The following is a 22930-nucleotide window of genomic DNA, read 5'->3' on the forward strand; positions in this document are numbered from 1 at the left end:
ATTGATCGAGGTTTTGGAGGTGGTGGTATAGACTCTAAGATATAGGATCAGAATTAGGCCCATCAAATCTTCTCTTTCATTTCATCATGGCTAATCCATTTTCTCTCAACTCCCGAATCTCCTGCCTTCTCCCTGTAACCCTTCATGATCTGACCAATCAAGAATCTACCAACCTCTGCCTGAAATATACATAAAGTCTTGGCTCCACAGCTGCCCGAGGCAACAAATTCCACAGATTCACCACTCTCTGGCTAAAGAAATCCCTCACCTGCACATTTTACAAGGATGATGCTCTATTCTGAGGCTGTGTCCTCTGTTCTTAGACACTCCCATTGTCTGCACATCCACTTTATCAAGGCCTTTCACCATTCGATAAGTTTCAATTAGGTCAGCCCTCATTGACCTAAATTCCAGTGAGTACAGGTCCAGAGCAATCAAACGCTCTTCATATGCCGAGCTGTTTCATCCTGGAGGCAATTTTGAGAATCTCCTTTGAAACACATCCAGTTTCAGCTCATCCTTCCTAAGATAAAGGGCCCACAAATGCTCATAATACTCCATTGAGACCTCACCAGTACTTTATAAAGTCTGAACACTGTTATGATTTGTGCAGATATTGTGGACTGAAGGCAGGTTGCCATCTGTTCCATACTGTGTACTGACGAATATGTTGGATATTCCAGCTATTGCAGGGACATGGTTACAGAGTCTTGGACTGGGAATTTGACATTCCTACATGTTTAATGTTCCACACGGAATCGGCGAAATAGAAAGGAGCAGGATGGATTTGTTCATAACGTGCTGGTGAAGGGGTGGATACAGTGCCATCAAAAGTATTCAGTTCCCTTTAGAGGTTTTCATGTTTATTGTTCTCCAACGTTGATTCACAGTGGATTTAATTTGGCTTTATTTTCCCACACTGATCAGCAAAATGGACTCTCTGGAGTCAAAGAGAAAAACAGAACTTTACAAAGTGATCTAATTAACTGCAAATATAAAACAAAAAATAATTTAATTGCATTGGTATTCACCTCCTTCAAGTCAGTAATTAGTTGATGCACCTTTGTCAGTAATTACCATTGGCTCTGTGTGGATAGGTCCCTATCCGCTTTGCACATCTGGACACGGAAAATTTTCCCCATTCTTCTTTCCAAAACTGCTGAAGCTCTGTCAGATAGCATGTGGTTCATGAGTGAACAGATCTTTTCAAGTCCAGCCACAAATTCTCAATTGGATTGAGGTCTGGACTCTGACTTGGCCACTCCAGGACATTAACTTTGGTTTTAAGTCATTCCTGTGTAGTTTTGGTTTTATACTTGCGGTCATTCTCCTGCTAGAAAATGAATCTTCTCCTAAGTCACAGTTCACTTGCAGACTGAATTAGGTTTTCCTCCAAGAATTCACTGAATTTGGCTGCATTCAATTTACCCTCTACTTTTCTGAGCCTTTCAGGGCCTGCTGCAGTGAAAACGCCCACAGCATGATGCAGCCTCACCATGCTGGGATGGTGTGTTTTTGATGCTGTGCGGTGTTTGTCTTGCGCCAAGCTTAGTGTTTAATCTGACGGCCAAAAAGCTCAATTTTGTTTCATCTGTCGATAGAACCTCCAGGTGAGATTTCATGAAAGCTGTTTTCAACAATGGCTTTCTCTTTGCTACTGTCCCAAAAAGCTGACAGGTGAAGTATCTGGGCAACAGTTGTTGTATACACAGTCTCTCCCATCTCAGCCACTGAAGATTGTGATTTCTCTAGAGTTAGCATAGGTCTCTTGGTGGCCTCCCTCACTCGTCCCCTTCTTGCACAGTCACTCAGTTTTTGAGGATGGCCTGATTCTGGCAGATTCACAGCTCTGCCATATTTGTTCCATTTCAGGATGAGTCACTTAACTGTACTTCAAGGGATATTCAGTGACATGAAAATTTTCTTGTATCCATCTCCTGAATTGTGTTTTTCAATTACCTTTTTGCAGAACTACTCAGAGTGTTAATTTGTTTTTATGGTGTAGTTTCTCCCAGGATACTAACTACCAACAGTCGTGTATTTTTACTACAATCAATTGAAACACCTTGACTCACACAGTGACCTCCACTTAACAGATAATGTAATTCCTAAAACTACTTGACTGTACCTGTGATGATTTGGGGGTGAATATTTATACAGTCAATTTTTTTGTGTTTTATATCTATAATTAATTTAAAACAATTTATGGAGATCTGTTAGGAGTGGTCTCAAGATCCTCAGGTGTTCCTCCCGATGGGATAAAGCACAAAAGGGGAAATATCAAAGAGAGATGAGAATGGAAATGAGATTGTCATGAGAGATTTAATCGGAAGCAGATTGGAGCACCACTACATTGAGTACGTTTGCTCTGTGCGCTGCAACAACCACGATCTGCCAGTGGCAACCCATTCTAGTTCCATTTCCCATTCATAGACTGACACAGCCTTACAGCTGTCTTAACCCATGGTGGGGTAGTAACAGGGACAATCTGTCACTTCCTATTAATTGCTGCTTCAAATTGCCTCTGTCAAGCAAGTCCAACTCCTGGCTTTTACATATTGCTTAGCTACAAAGCCCGACAAACTCTTTCTTGTGATGGGGAGGGTCTAACTGGGTTTACTGGCATCATATAACTAACTGCTATGGGCAGATGGGGCTTTCACCCACGGTTGGTAGCTCGTCTAGTGGAAGGAAAATTCTGATCTGAAACCTCTACTGGCTTGTGGCTAGACCCATTCATGGGAAAGGCTTCGGGAGTAAACCCCGAGGAACAATCCAGAGCTGGATTCCCTGTCGGTCCGATGTTCAATGGAGACTGGCAATCCTGTGATACCATTGGTGCCTGACCCCATCGGTCTCTGCCGTTGCTCTGGATTCATCAGAAGTGTTGAGAGCCGAAGCCCCTGCATGGGAAACAGCTTGCTTTACGTATTGTACTACCCTGGCTTGCAAATTGAATTTCACAGCGAGGGTACAATATCCATGGTCGACCCTGACCCAGCAGAGGGCCATCACTACAAAGTCTGTCCATGGCCTCCTCTACTACTACGATGAGGCCAAATACAGGTTAGATGAGCAACATCTCATATTCTGACTGTGTAGCCTCCAATCTTGACAGCATGAACATTGATTTTTCCAAATTCTGGAAATCACTACCCTCTATTCCCCCCCACCTTCCAAACTGCTCCTTTTTTTCTGACTTTTCCCCCATTCTGGTGCCATTTAACCCCTTGAATTCTCTTCACACATCTTCATGAGCTGCCCATCAACTCTCTCTGGTTCTCCACCTCCTTTGTGTCATCCCATGGTCTAACGTTCTGTACTAATGGATTCCTTTCTCTTCTTCTCTTTTCCTTTTCTACCTGTTACCCAGCTCCTCACATCATTATCCCTCCACAAACCACACCCCCACACTCACATATCCTCCTCCCCTCCCCCCACCACCTTATTCTGAATTTTGTCCCTTTCTTTCTAATCCCAGTGAAGGTTCTCAGCCTGAAATGTCGACCGTTTGCTGAGTTCCTCCAGCATTTTGTTGTCAGTTTGCTTCAGTCTGTGTATTGATCAAACTGGTACAGTTGAAGAGGAATTTGTGGAGTTGCCAGAGACAGTTTCTTTCAGCAGGATCATACCCAGGAACAGGACATTTCAGATGTAATCTGTGTAATGAGGTGGGAATACAGATAGATCTTGTGGTGAAGGATCTGTGAAGAAGTGATCACAATGTGGGAGAACTCCAGAGCCTGATTGAGGGTGAACACCAGGGTCCAGAACCAATGTCCTCAACCTAAATAAAGGCAATTACAGTGATGTAAAAGTGGGTTGTCTGGGGCAGATAGGGTAAATAGGTGCAGGGACAGGTCAGTGATGAACAGTGGCAATGTTTAAGGAGACTGTTCATAACACTCAGCAGACATTGATACCAATTAGACAGAGGGATCAGAGACAGCAAAGAATCTTCTGTGCTGAATGGAGTTCAAATGATACATTAAATTAAAGAACATATAAAGAGGCAAGGGTTGGCGTTAGAAAAGATCGGGATTTTTCCAGGAACCAGTGATGAGACAAAAGCTAAAACTAATAAGGAAAAAGCAGATAAGTTAACTCAATAATCTGCAGTAGTGTTCCCAATGGGGACACAGCAAACATCCCACAGATATCTAACGATGATATTTCAAAATTGTGCAATAATGTGTAACAATCACTATTGTTATGAAGGTACCACAGCTCTGAGGGGCCGAAGGAGCAGGAGCCGCCCCCTCCTTCCGGAGAATCGCAAGATCGCTATTAATTCGGGTCTCGGAAGTGAGAGACAATGCAATGCTTCTGACCATTGTTCTTAGAGGCACCTGTGTGTCCCTACTACGTGACAGATGCCATGGACATGAACACCCTCGGGACATGTGGGGGTGGAGATTGCATCCCCCTACTTTGATGGACAGCTACAACTCTGCAAGTAAAGATAGAAGCGGACTGCAGGATGCAGTACCCTAGCGATGCACCAGAAGAACTTGCTTGCTCAAAGCTCCCTTGAGAGCTGGAAGCCACTCAACTCCTAACACCTTTGCCTGGGGAGCGGGTGGCTGATAATACCGAGAAGGACTTCAAACTAACAACGGGGAAACCAACGCTCCCCTGGTTTTAACGGAGTGGCTTCATAAAGACACGGGCAAGTTTTCTTTTCGTTTTCACCGATCCCTCTAAAACATGTGAAACCCAACGATTCCTCGAAAGGCTAAAGTCTGCAGACTTCTGAATGACTTTTTATATTTCCAATGGACAAAAATATTATCCCCTAGACAACAGCCGAGATTACTTCTTAATGATGATTATGACTATACCCGCGCTTTAGATTGAGTATTGGTGATGTGCGTTATCTGAATGTTTGCATTAACCTTACTTTTGTGCCCCTTTATAAATAAAAACATTTGAAAATAGTGACATCAGACTTCAACGGATCTCTCTATCTTTGCTGGTAAGTTCTCTAGTTACGGGATACATAACACTATCAGGAGGGAGGAACTAATGGGATGAAAAGCAAACATTACCAGGTCCCAACAACCTGAACTGGAGGGTTTCACAGGAAGTCTGGAGAGAAAGTAGAGACATTGAAGTCTGTCAAAACTCACTGTTACAGAAAGGTCCCAGTGGAGTTGAAAACCATTGTTGAAGAAGGGTGGAAGAAAGGTGACTGTAGTCCAGTTAACTTCACTTCAGCTATTGGTGTCTATAATCTGTGAAGACATAACAAATCATTTAGAAAAGTTTAATGTCATTGAACTAAGGCAAGAGGGTTTACAGTCAGATTCACACAGCACAGAAACGAGCCCTTCAGCTCAAATGGTCCACGCTGACCAAAGTTCCCATCTGAGCTTGTGGTCAGTATCACCCTCGCCACCACATTATGAACAAGGTTATCCTCCTCCTTGTCCCATTTCCCTGCATTTGACCCATATCGTTCAAAACATTTCTGATTGGCCAGTTGTTCTCTCCAACAGGATATGGGGAAGCTTGTGATTAGAATACACGGTAAATGGAGTTTAATGTGTTAAGTGTGATGGCATGTGGTAGGAGGAATCAAAATTCACTACTATTTATGTGGAGATAAATTGTAAATAAGAGAAATAGAGTGGGGTCGAGGTGTTGCCTGCACAACAAAATAGAGACGGGTGCAGTGAGGGGTTCATAATACCACACATGACGAAGTTTCAGAGGTGAATGGCTCATGGACATTTATTGCTTGGACATGAGTGCAGAGAAACAGAGAAGTGTTGTTAGTGTCAAACAAACGAACAATGATGGATCTTGGGAAGTTAAAGCTTGTCAGGACATACCCAGTGAATGGCAGGGTCCTGAGGAGTGTTAATGAAATGATAAACCTGAGGCACAGGTAAATAGTTCCGTGCAAGTGCCAACACAGGTAGACAAGGTGGTGAAGAAGGTGCACAACATGCTTAAATTCATGGCAAAGCCTTTCAGAGGAGTTCGGACATCACATTACAGTTGTAGAAATCATAATTAAACCACACCAGGAGTAGCCTGTGCAGTTCTGGTCACCAGGAGAGGAAGGATGTGATTAAGGTGCAGAAATGATTCACAGGAATGTTACTCGGACTAGGGGCTTGAGTTACAAGGAAAGATGAGACTGAATGGGACTGTTTTCCCTGGAGTGAAGGAGGCTGAGGGGAGAAATGACAGAAGTTTATAAAACTATGAGAGGTGTAGACAAGGTAGACAGTCAGAATCACCTCCCCAGTGTAGAAGTATCAAATATGAGAAGGCACAGCTTTAAAATGCCAGGGTGAGAATTTAAAGGTGGATTTCAGGGCAGGTAAGATTTCTGTTTCCATACAAAGAGTGGTGAGGGCCGGGTTTCGGCTGCAATGGGCAGTGGTGGAAGCAGATACGATAATGACACTTAACAGGGTTTTAGATAAGCCATGAATATTCAGAGGATTGAAGCACATGAATTATACATAGGCTGGAGATTTAGTTTCATTTTGCATCCTCTTCAACACAGACAGAAGAAGGGCCTGTTCCTGTGCTATACTGTTCTGTGTTCTCATTGAGCCTGAGTGACTGGGGATTCATTAGCCGGGGTCACAGACAGGTGTATCAGTGGCAAGCAGAGAGATTGCAGGATGCTGCATTACCTGCCTGGTACCAGAGCCAAGGATGTAACTGAACAAGTACAGGCCATTCTGAAAGGGCAGGGTGAGCAGCCAGAGGACGTGTCCATATTGGTTCTAACAAAAGAGACAAAGTCCTGCAAAGAGACTCAGGGAGTTGGGGAAAAAGATAAGTAGAGTCTCTTGGGGGGGGGGGGTGATGGGGGTAATCCCAGTGTCACCTGCTACCGAGGGAAGAAATAAAAAGGTGGTACAGTTATATGTGTGGCTAACAAGCTGGTGCAAGATGGAGGGTTTTAGTTAAATGGATCATTTGAGTTTTTTTTTTCCAGGAGAGGAGATGGGAAGAGTGAAAGGTCACTGGTGGCGTTGACGGATGTGGATTAACACAGAAAGTAAGTCCAAATAGACAAATTACAGTGTCTCTGTAGCACAGATAAACAAATATTAGAAGTAAGAGAAAGAATAAAAAGTTACCACAAACAGTCTAACATGAGGGGTGTCATCACTTCCCCGGCTACGGGTTGACTCATTACAGAGCCGAGGGTCAGAATGACTTCATACAGCGCTCCTTGGAGCAGCACAGTGATGTCAGTCTGTTACTGAAGATGCTCCTCTGTTCAGCCAAGGAGGCATGCAGAGGGTGAGAAACATTGTCCAGAATTGCCAGGATATCCATTGGATCGTTTGCTCTACCACGGTCTCCAGTGTGTCCAGTTTGTCTCCAATAACAGAGTCAGCCATTCTAATCAATTTATTCTCAGATGACATCATCCGTGTTGATGCCATTGGCCCAGTACATCTTTGCATAGTTAGGCCAAGTTAATGAACACAGTGGCATTGAGGGCCTGAAGTGTGCTTGTATCAGTACCGAGTGTGGAACAGTTAATGCAGATGTACTTCGAGCCTGGATTAGTACATGGCACAGTGATTCAGCCATTACAGAGAAGGGCAGGACTGGTAGCTAAACATTCCAGGATTCAGATTCAGACAGACCAGAGGGAGGTGAATGAGGTTTAGGGAGCTGTACTGCGGATCAGGCAGAATATCACAAATTCAAGGTCATCCCAGAGGCTCATCCAGTGAGACAATGTGGGTGGAACTCAGGAATGAGAAAGATGAAATCACTGTGATGGGATGAAACTGTAGGGCTCCCAACAGCCAGTAAGAGAGAGAGGAATAGATATGTCAGCAGGTAATGGACTGATGTAAAAACAACTGAGTACCTGTAGCGAACAATCTCTGGAAACTGACTGGGTCTCCCTTCCCACTTGAGTCTTGGTTGGGGCATTATTTGTTAAAAGTTTTCAGCAAGGTTTCCTAAAACAGTATGTGGCAGGAACAACCAGTGTTCAAAGAGAAATTAGTCAGGATTAATGGGTCAAATAGACTAGATCAACCCAGAATGATCCTGTGACCAGTAATAGTCTGAAAATTATTCTAGTCTCCAGTGAATCTTCTAAGCTCCTGGTTGGACAAGATCAATTGTGTAATCAGGACACACCTCTGTAAACACACTGATACCATATTCCAAGCACACTGAGCTGCCAGAGCACAGCACCGGCCAGTGAGGACACAGACCAGTACAACACCCGGCTCCCTACTACAAAGTTCAAAGCTGAAAATAAAGGTATTATCAAAATACATTTCTGCATTAAATACGCAACCCCGGGATTTATTTTCTTGTGGGCGTACTGCTGGTTTGTTAGAGCTGTTGGGGGGGGGGGGGGGAGGTATAAACTAATTTGGCAGGGGCATGAGAACTGGCCTGAAAGGACAGCTGGTAAAGAAAGAAAAGATAGCATGCAGTCACGCTGTCAGGAAGAGCGAGCAGATAGTAGGACATAACTGTAGCCAGCAGAGGAATGCAGAATCAATAAGGGTAGCAAATCCAATACTTGAAGTGTTATACCTCAATGCACAACGTATAAGAAATAAGGTGGATGATCTTATTGCCCTGTTACGGATTGTCATGTATAATGTGATCATCACGGAATCACGGCTGAAAAATATTTATAGCTGGGAGCTAAATGCCCAAGTTAGACACATCAGAGGGACAGGAAGGTAGGCAATGGGTTGGCATGGCTCTGCTGGAAAAGAATGGTATCAAATCAGTAGAAAGATGTGCCACAGGATCGGAAGATGTTGAATCATTTTGCGTAGAGTTAAAAAAAACTGCAAGTGTGAAAGGACGTTGATGCAGTTATAAACAGGCCGTCAACAGTTGTTTGAATGTGGACCACAGATTACAACAGGAAATAGAAAAGGCATGTCAAACGGTCAATGTTATTGGAGATTTCATGGGAGATTTCGACATCCAGGTCAACTGGGAAAATCAGATTGGAAATAGATCTCGAGAGTGAGTTTGCTGAATGCCTAAGAGATGGCTCTTCGGAGCAGTTTGTTGTTGATCCTACGAGGGAATCAGCTATTCTGGATAATGTATTATTTAATGAACAGGAGGCAATCAGGGAACATAAAGTAAAAGAACCCTTAGGAGGCAGTGATCACAGTATCACTGAGTTCAACTTGAAATTGGATAGGGAGAGAGTACAGTCTGACATAGCAATGTTTCAATGGAGTAAAGGTAGTAACAGTGGTGTGAGAGAGGAGTTGGTTAAAGTAAATTGGAAGGAGATGCTGGCAGAGATGGCAGCTGAGCAGCAATGGTGAGAGTTTCTGAGAAAAATGAGGGAGGTGCAGGATAATTGTATTCCAGAAACAAATAAATACTCAAATGGCAAAATAGTACAACTGTGGCTGACAAGGAAGTCAAAGCTAATGTAAAACCAAAAGGGAGGGCAGAAAACAAAGAAAAAAAAAATAGTCAGAATACAGAGGATTGGGAAGCTTCTGACAGCTTACAGAGAGCAACCTAAAGAGGATAAAGATTAAATATGCAAGCAAGCTAGCAAATATTATCAAAGTGGATAGTTTAAGATTTTACAAGTATGTAAAACATAACGGAGAGATGAGACTGGATATTTGACTGCGAGAAGAATAGGCCAGATAAATACTAATGTGTTGGGGTGGGGGTGGGATGGAGATGGCAGATGAACTAAATGAGTATTTTCCATCAGTGGAAGATACTAGCTGTGTGCCAGTTGTTGAAGGGTGTGAGGGGAGAGAAGGGACTGCAGTTATTATTATTATTATAAGGGAAAGGTGCTCAAAAAGCTGAAAGCCCTGAGGTTATACAAGTCACGCTGACCAGATGAACTGCACCCTAGGGTTCTTGCAGAGTTAGCGGTAGAGATTATGTTGCCATTAGTAATGATCTTTCAAAACGTATTGGACTCTGACATGGTGCAAGGGGACTGGAAAATTGCAAATGTCACTCCACTCTTTAGGCGGCAGAAAGGAAATTATAGACCAGTCAGCCTGACCTCAGTGGTTGGGAAGATGTTGGAGTTAATTGTTAAGGATGAGGTTATAGAGTATTGGAATCACAGGACAAGTAAAGACAAAGTCAGCATGGTTTCCTTAAAGGGAAATCTTGCCTGATGAATCTGTTGGAATTCTTTGAGATTGCATGAAGGAAAAATAACGGGGATGCAGATTCTGTCATATGTTTGGGCTTTCAAAAGGCCTTTAACAAGGTGCCACACATGAGGCTGCTTACAAGGTTAATAGCCCATGGTACGGCAGGAAAGTTACTGGCGTGATTACAGCATTGGCTGATTGGTAGAAGGAAGCAAGCGGGAATAAAAGGGTCCTGTCTGGTTGTCTGCCAGTGAGTAGTGGTGTTCCGCAGCGGTCGGTGTTGGGAACATTTCTTTTTATGCTGTATATTGATGATTTAAATGAAAGAATAGATGGCTTTGTTGCAAGTTTGCAGATGACAAGAAGGCAGGTACTGTTCAGAAAACAGGTAGGTTGTAGAAGTACTATGACAGGTTAGGAGAATTGGCAAGACAATGGCAAATGAAATACATTGTTGGAAAATGCATGGTCGTGCACTTTAGTAGTAGAAATAAACGTACCGACTATTTTCCCAATAGGGAGAAAATCCAAAAATCTGAGATGCAAAAGGACTTGGGAGTCTTTGTGCAGACCAACCGAAAGATAACTTGCAGGTAGAGTCGGAGGTGAGGAAGGCAAAAGCAATGTTAGCATTCACATCAAGCGGTTAGAATACAAGAGCAGGGATGTGATGCTGAGACTTTTTTAAGGCATTAGTGAGGCCTCACCTTGAGTATTGTGAAGAGTTTTGGGCTGCTCATCTAAGAAAAGATGTGCTGGCATTGGAAAGATTCCAGACGAGGTTCACAAGGATGATTCTGGGAAAGAAGCAGTTATCATACGAGGAACATTTGATAGCTCTGGGTCTGTACTCACTGGAATTTCGAAGGATGGGGGTGGGGGGGGGGGAATATAATTTTGAATGTTGAGAGGTTTTGAATGTTGAGAGGCCTGGACTGAGTAGATGTGGAAAGGATGTTTCCTATCTTGGGGGAGTCTAGGACTAAAAGGCACAACCTCAGGATAGAGGGGTGTCCATTTAAAACAGAAATGCGGAGAAATTCTTTAGCCAGAGTGTGCTGAATTAGTTCAATGTATAGCCACAGGCAGCTGTGGAGGCCACATCCTTGGGTGTATTTAAGGTAGAGCTTGATAGGCTCATGATAGGACATGGCTCGCTTCTCCACTCTGCACTGAACTAAGCATCTGTGCACAAACTCTCTTTGAGCATTTCAGTTCAATACAAAATTTGCTTGTGCTTATTGTTTGCAGGATTTGTCTGTCCTTCTGCACATTGGGTGTTTGATGGTCTTACTTTATTTGTGGATTTTTTGGCTTTCTTTGTTTTATGGCAACCTGTTTGAAACAAACCTCAAAGTTGTAGAATGTATACGTACTTTGATAATAAGTTTACTTTGAACTTTGATTCAAAAACCTGATGCTTGAGGGATCAAATAAGGACACAAATTTAACAAAACTTAAAACTGATGCTCCTGTAGTTACAGGCCAGGATGCAGAAGAGTGGAAAATGATAAATATTCTTCCTCTTTTTAAGAACTGCAATAGGGACAAAAAGGGAAACTGTACCCTGGTGACTCTTATGTTAAGTGGGAGGGATATTATTAGAAAAGATATTTAAGGATGGATCAGCTCAGAATTTATAAGGCATTGGTCCAATCACACTTGGAGTATTGTGAACAGTTTTGGGCACTTATCTAAAAAACTACATGCTCACATAGGAGAAGGTCTAGAGGAGATTCACAAAAATTATCATGGCAATAAAAGGGTTAATGAACAAGGATTGTTTGATGGCTTTGGGCCTGTACTCTCTGGGCTTTAGAAGAATAACGGAATCTCATTGCAACCAATCAAATATTGAAAGGTCTAGAATGGAGTGGGGAGGGTATTTCCGATAGTGGGGCAGTCTGGGACCACAGGGCACAGCCTCAAAATACTAGGACATACCATTATAACAAAGATAAGGAGCAATTTCCTGAGTAAAGAGTAGTGAATTTGTGCTGCCTATGTCAGGATGTTGTTCACTGACTAGAGCTCAGCGTTTATCACCATCATTCCCACAGTCCTGATCAATAAGCTACAGAACCTAGTCCCTCTGCAATTGGATCCTCGACCTCCTAACCAGGAAACCACAATCTGTGTGGATTGGTGATAATCCACACAGATTGTGTGGATTAATGGAGATGGGCTAACCCCTATTGGCATCAATGGATCTGGAGTTGAGAGGGTAAACAGCTTTAAGTTTCACAGCAGCAACATACCCGAAGATCTCACGTGGTCTGTACGTACCTGCTGATTGGTGGAAAAGGTACAACAGCACCTCTTTCATTTCAGATTACTAAGGAAGTTTGCTATGGGCCCCCAAATCCTAAGAAATTTCTTCAGGGGCACAATTGGGAGCATCCCCACTGGCTAGTATGGGAACTGTACCTCCCTTAATCGCAGAATTCTGCAGAGTGTGGCGCGAACAACCCAGCGCATCTGTAGTTGTGAACTTCCCATGACTCAGGACATTTACAAAGACCAGTGTGAGAAAAGGGCCCGAAGGATCATTGTGGACCCAACTCACTTCAAGCACAATTTATTCCAGCAGCAACCATCCAGGAAACGGGTACTGCTGCATAAAAGACAGGACCAACAGGCTGCTGGACAGCTCCTTCCACCAGGCTATCAGACTGATTAACTCACGCTGATCTGAGGGAACATCTATGTACATTGACTGTCCTATTTATTAACAATTATTATAAATTACTATGATAGCACACGGCATATTTAGATGGAGACATAACATAGATTTTTACTCCTCATGTACATGAAAGATGCAAGAAATAAAGTCAATTCAAATTCAAATATCTCTTCTTTGCTGAGGATCAACACTGGCCCTGATGCACCTCAAGAATGTGCAGTTAGTCAACTGCTCTACTCCCTCTATAGCCATGACTATGTGACTAAGTATAGCTCAAATGCAATCTATAAATATGCCTCATAGAACCATTGTTGGCAGAATCTCAGATGGAGATGATTGGACATACAGGAGTGGGATATACCTGTTAGTTGAGTGGTGTCGCAGCAACAACCTTGTGCTCAATGTCAGTAACAGAAAAGAGCTGATTGAAGGAAGGGTAAGAAGAGGGAACATGAACCAATCCTCATACAGGGATCAGAAGTGGACAGCGAACAATTTCAAGTTCCTGGGTGCCAATATCTCTGAGGATCTATTGATGCAGCTACAGTATAAAGAAGGCAAGGCAGCAGATATATTTCATCAGGAGTTTGCAGATATTTGGTTTATCACTTTAAAACACCCAAAAGCTGCTGTAGATGTATTCTATATATATTATTTAAACTTTGCTCTATTTTAATCTACTTTATATACATATTCATATCCATATATACACACATACTGTAACTTATTTTGATATTATCATGTACTCCATTGAACTGCTGCTGCTAAATTAACAAATTTCCGGATAAAAGTGTTTCAGAGGGTTTAAAAATCTGTCATGATCTCTGATTCCTTGCAGAATGGGGCAGCAGATGAGATGGGCCAAATGGCCTAATTCTGCTCCTGTGTCTTATGGTCCAATGGTCCAGGAGCAGCTGCAGGACATTTCAAAGGGAAGGTTGAACAGCTGGACATCGTGGTGGACAGTGCATGTTGGTTATTGCAATGTAGGGAGGAGGAGGGATGTGGTCCTGTGCAGTGAATTTAGAAAAATAAGACAGAAACTAAAAACTAGTCAGCTCTATATTACTCCCAGTGACACTTGTTAGTGCAGGGAGATATAGACAGATACCACTGATGAATGTGTGGCTGAGGAGCTGCTGCAGCGGGCAGAATACAGGTTTCATGGATCAATGGGTCAACTTCTAGGGATGGGTAGGCAGAAACTATTCAGTCCCCAGGGTCTTCTAGGGAAGGAACCGTTTTCTCAATCCTGAAACAGCACGGAATAGTTTTGACGTGACAGGATGGAGGTTGAAAGGGTGAGCTGATGGAGGTGGATAAAATTATGTGAGGCATACAAGGTTTAGAGTGACAGGGACTGTTTCCCGTGGTGTGGCTGCCAAAAGCTAAAGGGAATTGTTGTAAGGTGAGGGGGTTGCTTTTAAGGGGAACTGAAGGGTAAATATTTGACACAGAGAATAGCCGGTATCCCAAACGAGCTGCCAGAGGAGCTGGTAGAGGCAAATACACACAAAGCCTCTGTTCATGAACACTTCCCAGGAACCTGTCATTACTGTGTTCATCCTGCCCTGGTTTAACTCCCCGATGCTGGGTCCATTGTTGTTTTCCATCTGTATGAACGATCTGGATGAGAATGTGGTTAACTGGATCAGCAAGTTTGCAGATGACACCAAGATTAGTGGCATGGTGGACAGCAAAGATGGCTAGCAAATCTTGATGTGGGATGTGGACCAGCTGGAAAAATGAAGGAGGTTACAATCTAGAACGCACTGCCTGTGGGGGTGGTGCAGGACCATCTGAAAGAGCATTTGGATCATCAGTGCAGGGTAGGAGATAGACCAAGTGCTGAGTTAGTGCAGACAGATACTTGATGGTCAGTATAGACATGCAGAAAACACTGACTGTGAAAGCTCAGTGGGAACCTAAAACACAGAACTTCAGGATGGACTTACCAAAAACACTCAGAACACAGGACAATCGATTTTTAAACAACAACACACACAAAATGCTGGTGGAACACAGCAGGCCAGGCAGCATCTATAGGGAGAAGCGCTGTTAATGATTCGGGCTGAGACCCTTCGTCAGGACGAAGCAAAAGGAAAGATAGTAAGAGATTTGAAAGTACTGGGGGTAGGGGGAAATGCAAAATGATAGGAGAAGACCGGAGGGGTGGGATGAAGCTAAGAGCTGGAAAGGTGACACGTCCCATTCCCATTCTGATATGTCTATCCATGGTCTCCTCTATTGTCAAATTGAATCCAAACTCATGTTGGAGGAACAGCACCTTATATACCGGCTGGGTAGCCTCCAAGCTGATGACAACATTGACCTGCATGTGGCATCACAGAGAGACAGGGTTGTCTGTTGTACTTGCCTTGTCAGCCAAAGAACTGCGACTCATTAGAATTAGACAAAACTGATTAAAGGCAGATTGAAAGGGGATCTAAAGGGTACATACTTCACACAGAGAATAGCTGCTCTCCTAAATCAGCTGCCAGAGGAAGTGTGGGGGCAGAAACCCACAAAGTTTCTGTTCATTAAAACTTCTCAGGAGCCTGACATTCACTGTGCACATCCTGCCCTGGTTGAACCGCCCAGAATAGAGTCAGTGATTTATACAGAACTGAAACCGTCCCTGTGGTAAAACTCATCCAGGCCGACCTGAACTCGTCCCATTCGCCTGCATTAGACCCGTGTCCCTCTCAACCTTTCCTATCCACGTAACTGTGCAAATATGGTTTAAATATTGTACCTGAGACAGAGAGCCGGTGCGGTGAGACGCTGACAGACACTCACTGTTCCGAGGGCAGGAAGAGGAGAGGCCATTCCCACAGTGGAGCCAAAACCCAAAGTAGAGACCGACTCCACTTTACCACAACCCCGTGCCCACCATCCCGGACCGTTCCCCAGGGAACGACGTCAATAACGGTGGACCCGCTATGACGTCAGCTCGTCACAGATCGGCAAACCGCAACACGGTATCACGTGACGTTGAGTCAACAGCTCGGGAGGCGGGGCAAAGAGAACTGTCAATCAGTCGAGACGCTGAGAAATTGCGAACATTGTAACAGGTGGGTACGGGGGGAATTTCCGGGAACGGTGACCCCACCCCACCCACTGAAATTGAGTGTAATTTTTATTTGTAATTTTATATGTAATTGACAGTAATTTTAATTTGACTCATCGGTCTTATAAATATTTCATAATTGTATTTTCTATATTTTTGTGTGGATAATATTTTTTAAATTGGGCTAAAAATACGTTGTAACCAGATTACTGAACCCTTCATAAAAAGAACTTTCCGAAAAAATATTGTTAAAGCCAAAAATTTTAATCCAAACTAAGTTAACAGAAACATAGAAAACCTACAGCACAAGACAGCCCCTTCAGCCCACAAAGTAATGCCGAACATGTCGCTACCTTAGAAATTACTAGGCTTACCCATAGCCCTCTATTTTTCGCAGCTCCATGAACCTATCGAAAAGTCTCTTCAAAGACTATCGTATCGCCTCCACCACCGTTCCAGCAGCCCATTCCACGCACTGACCACTCTGAGTGAAACACTTATCACTGACATCTCCTCTGTACCTACTCCCCAGCATCTAAAACCTGTGTCCCCTTGTGGCAGCCATTTCATCACTGGGAAAAAGCCTTTGACTATCCACACGATCAATGCCTCTCATCATCTTATACACCTCTATCAGGTCTTCTCTTATCCTCCGTCGCCCCAAGGAGAAAAGGCTGAGTTCACTCAACCTATTCTCATAAGGCATGCTCCGCAATCCAGGCAACATCCTTGTAAATCTCATATGCACCTTTTCCATATCCGTCCTGCAGTGAGACGACCAGAACTCTGTACAGTGCTCCAAGTGAGGTCTGACCGGAGTCCTATATAGCTGCAACATTACCTCTTGGCTCCTAAATTCAGTTCCACGGTTGATGAAGGCTAATACATCGAACGACTTCTTAACCACAGATTCAAACTGCGCAGCTGCTTTGATTGTCTTATGGACTCAGAACCCAAAATCCATCTGATCCTCCGCAATGTCAAGAGTCTTACCATTAATACTATATTCTGCCATCATATTTGACCTACCAAAGTGAACCACTTCGCATTTATTTCGGTTGAACTCCATCTGCCACTTCTCAGCCCAGTTTTGCATCCTTTCAATGTCCCGCTGTAACCTCTGACAGCCCTCCACACTGTCCACAACACCTTCAACCTTTGAGTCATCAGCAAAGTCACTAAATCATCCCTCCACTTCCGCATCCAGGTCATTTATAAAAATCACAAAGAGTATGTGTCCCAGAACAGATCCCCGAGGCACAACACTGCTCATCGACCTCCATGCAGAATATAACTGGTCTACAACCACTCTTCTGTGGGCAAGCCAGTTCTAGATCCACAGAGCCTCCTTAGTTTCTCAATAAGCCTTGCATGGGGACCTTATCAAATGCTTTGCTGAAATCCATATACACACATCTGCTGCTCATCCTTCATCGATGTGTTTAGTCACAACCTCAAAAAATACAATCAGCCTCCTAAGGCATGAATTGCCCTTGACAAAGCCATGCTGACTATTCCTTCCCATATTATATCTTTCCAAATGTTCATAAATCCTACCTCTCTGTATCTTCTCCATCAACTTACCAACCACTGAGGTAAGACTCACTGGCCTATAATTTCTTAAGCTATATCTACTCTCATTCTTGAATAAAGGAACAACATCTGCAACACTCCAACCCTCCGGAATCTGCCCCGACCACATTGATGAGGAAAAGATCATCGCCAGAGGCTTAGCCATCTCCTGTCTTGCCTCCCACAGTAGCCTGGGGTACATCTCATTCGGTCCTGATAACTTATCCAACTTGAGGCTTTCCAAAAGCTCCAGCACATCCTCTTTCTTTATATCTACATGCTCAAGCATTTTAGTCTGTTGCAAGTCATCACTACAATCACCAAGATCCTGTTCCATAGTGAATGCTGAAGTAAAATATTCATTACCTCTGTTACTTCCTCTGGTTCCATACACACTTCCCCACTGTCACACTGGATAGATCCTATACTTTCACCTCTTATCCTCTTGCTCTTCACATACTTGTAGAATGCCTTGGGGTTTTCCTTAATCCTGCTCACCAAGGCCTTCTCATGGCCCCTTCTGGCCTTCCTAATTTCCTTCTTCCTGTTAGCCTTATAATCTTCTAGATCTCTAACATTATTTAGCTTTCTGAAACTTTTGTAAGCTTTTCTGTTCTTCTTGACTAGATTTATTACAGCCTTTGTACACCATGGTTCCTGTACCCTACCATAACTTCCCTGTCTAATTGGAAAGTACCTATCCAGAACTCTACACAAATATCCCCTGAACATTTGCCACATTTCTTCTGTAGTCTTCCCTGAGAACATCTCTTTCCAATATAAGCTTCCAATTTCCTGCCTGACAGCCACATATTTCCCTTACTCCAATAAAACGCTTTTTCTAATTTGTCTCTTCCTATCTCTCTCCAACAATATTGTAAAGGAGATAGAATTATGATCATTATCTCCAAAATTCTCTCCCACTGAGAGATCTGACCAGGTTCATTTCACACTTGTTATCACAGTGCATATATTTCACCATATAGTTCAAAGTTCAAAGTAAAGTTTATTCTCACAGTGCATACACGTCACCTCATTCAACCCTGAGAATCATTTTCTGCAGGCCTCCTTTGTAAATCTATAAAACAGTAACTGTGAACTGTAAATATCAGGAACTATAAACTGTAAACAAATAGAGCAAGTGCAGAAAAATAAATAGCAATAGATAATGAGCATGAAATAACAATATAACAGTCCCCAAATGAGTCCTGACCTGCGTGCAGCTATCAGCTTTTCTTCAGGCCCCTGATGTTTGAGGGTTAATAACTGTTCTTGAACCTGGTGGTGCGAATCCTGAGGTACCTGTACCTTCTACATGATGACAGCAGTGAGAAAAGAGCATTGCCTGATTATGAGGATTTTTGATGATGGACATTGCTTTTCTATGGCTATGTTTCATGTAGATGTGCTCTGTGGTTCTGAATGTTTTAGCCGTGATGTACCTGAGCTGAATCCACTACCTTTTGTAGGATTTTCCACTCAAAGGCAATGATGATCCTATACAAGGCAGTAATGCAACCATTCAGCATACTTTCCACCTCAGACTTATAGAAGTTTGCCAAAGTTTTCAATGACATGCTGTATCTCTGAGAGCCCTGAGGAAGTAAAGGTGCAGTCGTGCTTTCTTCACAATAATATTTATATGATGGGTCCAGGACAGATCCTCTGACAGAGACACACTGCAATTTACAGTTATTGACTTTCTTCACATCTGATTGTCCAAAGATTACTGGCTCATGGATGTCTGGTTTCCTTCTCCAGAAGTCTGCAATCTGTCCCTTGGTCTTACTGAAACTGAGTGAGAGGTCGTTGTTATTATGCCACTCAGACAAGCTTGATCTCTGGAGTCTTGCTCTGTAAGATCTGTCTGTATGCAGGTAGGATGAATAAAGTCAAATTATCTGACTTAACAAAATGCAGTCTCGGGAGAAAACAATAGACATCCCTTATCATATTGCAGTAGAGGTCTAGTGTGGTGGGACCTTTGGCACAATAGGGTACTACTTTCAGATTCATTTTTCTCAGGTATTTACAGGAAAATAAATACAATGGAATTTATGAAAGCTATAAACAGCAAAGACTGACAGACAACCAATGTGCAAAAGACAGATCATGCAAATAATAAAAAAAAATAAATTTTACTGTGAAATTCAATTGTAGAATACTTGAAAGTGAGTCTGCAGAATATGGAATCAGTTCTGTGAAGATACCTGTGTCATTTCAAGACCATGACTTCTGTAGGTTAATAACTCTCCCTGGTGCTGGTGGTGTGGGACCTAAGGCTCCTGTTTATCCTTCCCGATGCAGCTGTGTGAGGAGAGCTTGAGGTGGATGAAGGATGTTTTTGATGATGGATGCAGTTTACTTGTAGAAGTGCAACTTGTAAATGTACTGAATGATGGGGAGGGCTTTACCTGTGACGAACTGAGATGCATCCACTAGTTAGAAACATAGAAAAGCTACAGCACAATACAGGCCCCTCAGCCCACGATGCCCTGCCAAACCCGTACTTATTTTGGAAATTACCTGACGTTACGCATAACCCTATATGTTTCTAAGCCCCGTGTACCTATCCAGGAGTCTCTTAAAAGACTCCATTGTATCCACCTCCACACCTTGGCCGGCAGCCCACTCCACACACTCACCACGCTCTGTGTAAAAACTTGCCCCTGACATCTCCACAAAGTTCTTGTAGACCTTTCCTTTCCATTCCTGATCATTGTGTTTCCATATCAGGCCAGGATGAAATCAGTCAGGTTACTCTCCACTGTGCATCTATATATGTCAAAATTTTAGATGTCATGCTGACTATATGCAGGTAGAGTCACTGCCTTCTTTAAAATTGCACTTACTGCTAGTCCCACGACAGACCCTCTGAAATGATAATGGTGAGAAATTTAATGTTACTGACTCTCCATCTCCAGTCCCTGATGATGACTGGCTGATGGATCACCGGTTTCCTCCCCCTGTCGTCGGTGATCAGCCCTTCGGTTTTGCTGATATTGAGTGAGAGGTTGTCGTTGTGGCACCATTCAACCAGATCGTTCATCTCCCTCCTGAGGGCAAATGTGTCACCACCTTTGATTCATCCAACAACTGTGGTGTCATCTGCACACTTAAATATGGCATTGGAATTGTACTTAGCCACACAATCACAGGTATAATGTGAGTGGAGTAGTGGACAATGCTCACAGCCTTGTGGTACACCAGTGCTGATGGTGATTGTGGAGGAGTTGTTGACTTTGAATGCAACGTCTTCACTGTGGAAGGGAAATAGAAATTACATCTGAGAGAGAAGATTACATTAAATTCAGCAAAATATCAGAATGAAAGTGAGCTACTTTTTCACAGAAATGTGAAAACAGGGCCAACTTGTCCACGCTGATGTTTGTCAGTCTGCAAGGAGTATTGTGAGCAATGCTGGGCCCTTTATCCAAGGAATGATGTGTTTGCATCAGAGAGGGTCCAGAGCAGGTTCACAAGAATGACCGCGGGAATGAAAGGGTTAACATATGAAGAGCATTTGATGCCTCTCAGCCTGTGCTTGCTGGAGTTTAGAAGAGTGAGGAGAGAGTCACATTATAACCACTTGTGTGAACGTGGAGAGGATGCTTTCTGTAGTGTGTTAGTCCAGCACCAGATGGCACGCATTCAGAATAGAAGGATGTGTCCTCAGAACAGAGATGAGAGGCCATTTTTTTTTCAGCCAGAGGTTCATGAATCAGTGGAATCCATTGTCAAGAGTGGAGGAAGCCACACAGTGAGCACTGGATACAATCAATTGACATGTTAATCCATGGCCTCCTCCACTGTTGCGATGAGGCCACACTCAGATTGAAGGAGCAACACGTTATATTCCAACAATCTGATGACATGAACTTCAATTTCTCTAACTTCCGGTGTTGTTGCATGCCTCCTTCACCATTCTTCATTCCCTTTTCCATCTCAGATTATCTTCCTACCTGCCTATCACCTCCCTTTGGTTTTCGTCCCTGTTTTCTTTCTTCCATGGCTTTCTGTCCTCTTCCACTAGATTCTCCCTCTCTAGCCCTGTATCTCTTTCACCAATCAACCTCCCAGCTCTTTACTTCACCACCCCTCTCACAGTTTCACCCATCACATTGTGTTGTTTTCTTCAGTCCTGCTGTAGGGACTCGGCCCGAAACGTTGACTGTACTCTTTTCCATAGAGTCTGCCGGGCCTGCAGAGTCCCTCCAACATTTTGTGTGTGTTGTGCAGATACAGGTGATGATCTGAGCAGGCTTGCAGGTGAAGTTTTGCTTCTCCTGGATGGACTATTTGGGTTTCTGAATGGTGGTGCAGGGGCAAGTGTAGCACATGTTCCGATTACAGGGATGAGCCAGCTGTGAGATCAGTGGGGAGGGATTGATGGATAAGGAAATCACGGATAGAATGATCCCGGCTAAATGTGGAGAGTGGGACGGGGAAAGGATGTGTTTAGTGCTGGAATCCCTTTGAAGGTGGTGGACATTATGTAAAACGTTGTGCTGGACAGAAGCACACGGGAGGTGGTAAGTAAGGACAAGGGGAACTGTAACCGTGTTATGGCAGTGAGAAAATGGGGTAAGGGTAAATGTCTGAAAAATGGAGGGGATATAAGAGGGTGAGAGCAACAGCAATGAGAGAGGAAGGGAAACCTCGTTCTTTGGAGAAGGAAGACATTGCTGACATTCCAGCAAGGAAAGCTTCATCCTGGGAACAGGTGTGATGGAGATGTATAAAACGGGCGGCATTTGCACAGAGGACAGGCTGGGAAGAGCTATAGTCAATATAGCCGTGAGAGTCGGTAGGTTTATAGAAAGGTATCACTAGACAATCTGTCTCCAGAGATGGAGGCAGTGGTATTGAGAAATCAGAGAGATGTGAATATGAAGTGACTGGAGGGTTATGGATGATAAACAGAAGGACATTTAATATGAATTGGCATCAATTTTAGTGCAATATCATGGGCCGAATGGCCTTTCCTGTGCTGCACTCTTTTGTTTGTTCCATATTCCAAGAAAGGGAACATGAAATGTCATGAGTGAGTTTAAGAACATTCAATGGTATTTTTATATACTCTTGAAACAGGATGCTTGCCATAGAGTATGTAGGACCTCTCAAAAACAAACGAGGGAATTTCTGCCAAAAGCCAAAATAAGTGGGTGAGATACTAAATAAGTAATTTGCGTCTTTGTTTTGGTGGATGGAATTTAATGTATGAAGTGTGAGGTGTTGTATATACATTTCGCAACACTGTATTCCACCTGCCGCTTGTTGTCCAGTCTTCTAATTTGTCTAATTTCTACTACAATCGCATTGTTTCCTCAGCATTATCAAACCCCTCCACCTATCTCCATATCATCCGCAAACAAAGCCATCAATTCCATTTTCTAGATCATTGACAAACTATGTGAGAATCAGCAGTCTCAATAGTGTCTGAACACCATCAGTCACCAGCAGCCAACCAGAAAAGGCCCGTTTTATTCCCAC

The sequence above is a fragment of the Hypanus sabinus genome, chromosome 31 (assembly GCF_030144855.1).
Source record: "Hypanus sabinus isolate sHypSab1 chromosome 31, sHypSab1.hap1, whole genome shotgun sequence".
NCBI lineage: Eukaryota > Metazoa > Chordata > Chondrichthyes > Myliobatiformes > Dasyatidae > Hypanus > Hypanus sabinus.